We start from the raw sequence: 3,596 nt of genomic DNA, 5'->3' as shown, positions 1-3,596 counted from the left end.
ACTTAACATCTTAGGTCCCAGCCTTGTAAATCCATTATCTGGGTATTCTAGAATTTTGGTTGCCTGGGGCCTTCCTTTATAAAGGGTGTTCTAGAGACCCATCTTTTTATTTCAAGTCTCTCTAGACTTATAGGTAGGGAGTTGTCAGTGATGTTACCAAGGGTCTCAAGATGGTGACTGGTATTTCCTTCCTCACTTTCTTGTTCTGCCCTGCCTGGGTGTAGGGGCCAAGGGGCAGGAGAGGGAGGATATAGGAGTATACCTTCCTCAGGCTTGGTCCAACCCACATACTCAGGGGTCACTTTATTTCTAGATGAAACACCAAAAAGAAAGCAGACATTCTTGTTTGATTCTTTTTTTTTTTTTTTTAAGATTTTATTTATTTATTTGACAGACAGAGATTACAAAGAGCCAGAGAGGCAGGCAGAGAGAGGGAGTAGGAAGCAGGCTCCCCGCTGAGCATAGAGCCTGATGCAAGGCTTGATCCCAGGACCCTGGGCAGAGGCTTTAACCCACTGAGCCACCCAGGTGCCCCTCTTGTCTGATTCTGATTCCCTTTCCCCCTTGCTGTGAAAGTCACCATAAAGGACTACATAATTTGGCTGGTTAGTCGTTATTCCCCTAGCGAGGCCAAGAGCCATGAACACCAATGATACATGGGTCCCAAGAGGCAAACACTGACTCAAGTGTCTTAATAGCGGGCCTCGGTTTCAATAGGGAGTTCATCTGAAGGAGATAGCTACCACTGAGCTTTGCCAGTTTATTACCGTGTTAACAGTCTTGCACTTCTTCGGGAGAATTCAGAAATTGGATTTTCATTTGAAAATTCCAGGTTGTATGGGTTTGGGTTTTTTTTGTTTTGGGTTTTTTTTTTTTTTAAGTTGGCAACTAATTCAAATTGAAAACAACAGCAACACTTTGCAGACTAAACAAAACTTCCTGGGGCAAAATCACTCTGCAAAGCTGCCAGTTTGTGCACTCAGGCCTGGATAGCATTTTTATTTCTAAAGTTTTTTTAGTTTTGTGTTTTTTAAACAGTATCTTCCTGATTTTCTGCAGGAATCATTAATTGAGGAGGAGGGATGAGGGAGGTCATATATTTGGTATTTGAAATACTTAACAAACCTTGTATTTGTTATATCATGTGTAAAGGAAAATTACTTCATGTTCAGTCTCTTTTATTCATAGTTCCCCCTCAATCCTGTTTCTTATCCAGAGGGCTTGTGTAAGGAGAATGTTTGTCCTCTCGCAGCCCTGGCAGACAGGAAGCCTTGGTCTCCATGGTGAAATAGGTTTGTCACCAGGCTACCCAACCCTCTGTCCCCAAAAGGGGAGGTTTGATCCCTGAAATATAGGAGTATCTGCCCTCAGGTGTCCAGAGAGAGAGAGGCAGGAACCAGAAACCAGGTATTTCTTTTTGGGGAGGATTCCTCCCTGACGTCTGCCTGTGTATCGTAGACTTACTTCCCCTACACTCTGCCATTGGGACTGTAGGTCTAGAATAAAAAGACCCCCCACACACTGGGCTGATACAGAGGTCCTTGGGAGAACTGGGGTGAAGGGCAAAGTCCTAAATTGGTAAAATAAGAGCAACACTGGGACACTCAGTGTTGTACCCTAAGGCACTGTAGCCCACCAGGTTGCGAGTGTACAGGAGTTCCCACAGGAGCTCATTAAAAATGCAGATTCCTTCCTTGGCCCCAGATTTTGAGTTGGTGGGTCTGGGGCGTGGCCTGGATATTTTAGTGTCACACTTTGAGAAAACATGATCCAGCTGTTTCTTCTACCCCCATCCTTACTCCAGCCCCCCTTTTTCTTAAGCATCAAATACCCAGTACTCTGAATTTTGTTCTTATTGCCCTTATCGGTTCTCAATGATGGTATCCATGTGATATTTGGGTGATGTAAATTATATCAAAGACATGACAAATTATTTTGCTTATAGATACTGGAGAACACACAGAAAATGAGGCAAACTAAAATCCCTGGTCTGATTTTGTAAAAGTCATAGTAATTGCACTTCTTTAGGAGATCCCAGGACCCTGGGCATCTTGTGTATGATATGACCCTGCATCTTGTGTATGATAACAAGCTTCATAATCCCACCTTTCATAATGATTATGCCTGCCTAAAATGGAGCAGATCATTTTTTTTTTTGGTAACTGGAGTTTGTTCTTTAATTTATTTTTAAAAGAAAAATTAAATTTTTATTTAATTACAATCTAAGAATATTACTTCAAAAAATAACCCCCTAACAAAATATATGGTATTTTGCAAGATATGAGATATGAAGGAAATACAATCTTTTTTTTTTTTTTTTAAGATTTTACTTATTTATTTGAGAGAAAGAGCATGAGTGGAGGAGGGGCAGAGGGAGAGAGATAAGCATACTGTCTGATGAGGGGCCCGATCCTAGGAACCTGAGATCATCATCCTTAAGTTGGATGCTTAACCAACTGAGCCACCCAGGCACCTGGGCAAATAGTCTCATTTGAGCTTTTTAACAATCCTCTAACCAAAGCAGAGTAAAAAAACCTATTCCACAGATAAGGGTATCGGGCCTCAGAACAGCTAAGGAACTTCCTAATGGTCACATAGCCAACTATAGGGGCCTACATTTAGAAACAAAGCATGCACTGTTTGTTTTGGTTATGATTTGGTTGGAGGGGGGGAAGGTTGCTAACATTTTCTTAAACTACCAGAACTCTCTCCTTATTTTAAATTACAAAATCCTACTAAATTCCTATTTTACTTGTCTAAACTCATGTTGTGACAGTTACCTTATTTGTATTGCTCACAGTATGCCTTATTTCTGCACTTGAATAAACTTTCTGAGGTTTAAAAACCATGACTTAGAACCTTCTTAGCCCAGTATCTTACTTGTCCTCAGTGTATGTTTATTGACAGTGCTAGTAGTTTGCGAGGATTATGCTTTAAACAAATAAAATATAATCTATTCAAAAGTACATTCTTAATGTTCCATATAATCTTACTATATAATTTTTCACAACTCATAAGTTATTCTTAGAAGATAAATACTGTGTTTGGAATCCATGATTTAGATTCGTGATTTCCTCCCCCTCAAGGGGGGGTGGGGACTAACATGTAATTTGGCATGTTGAGACATGTTCCATTTATCCTTAAAGACCAGCTGTTCCTTAAAGAGGCGGCGTGTTTTTTCATTCAGCCATCCCAATCTCAAAAGTTTTTTCATCATGTTACTTATGATGTTACATGGGCTGAGTGGAGAAATTTAGAAAATGTTCCTATGTTATACCCATCGTACTGGCTAGGTATGATTTTGTCCTTTGTTTTACCATTTCTCATTACATCTCGAGTTGAGGTAGTCCCCCACCATTCAACTGAAGAGGCTCCACTAGGAAATTTTTCATCTAAAAATTTTGGAATACACTGCTCTCTCACTCAGCATCAAGAGACAGATCTCAAGAAATGACAACATTTAAGACAGTACTTCTGGTGGAAAAATCCTCTGCTTCTGGATGTTCCCCAAGGGATCAGTATTGTCATAGGCTGTCCTGCTGAATTGATAGAATAGAATGTCCCAGAGTCACCAAGAAAGGGTCAGTTATGCGAAT

General features: G+C 40.4%; 1 protein-coding gene across 1 annotated transcript in view; it reads left to right on the top strand.

Moving 5' to 3' along the window:
* ETV5 (ETS variant transcription factor 5) overlaps positions 1-3,596 on the top strand; it is a 58,128-nt gene that overhangs the window by 29,367 nt on the left and 25,165 nt on the right. The window lies entirely within an intron of this gene.

The sequence above is a fragment of the Mustela nivalis genome (assembly GCF_964662115.1).
Source record: "Mustela nivalis genome assembly, chromosome: 1".
Classification (NCBI taxonomy): Eukaryota; Metazoa; Chordata; class Mammalia; order Carnivora; family Mustelidae; genus Mustela; species Mustela nivalis.
This window is presented reverse-complemented; position numbering and strand designations above follow the sequence as displayed.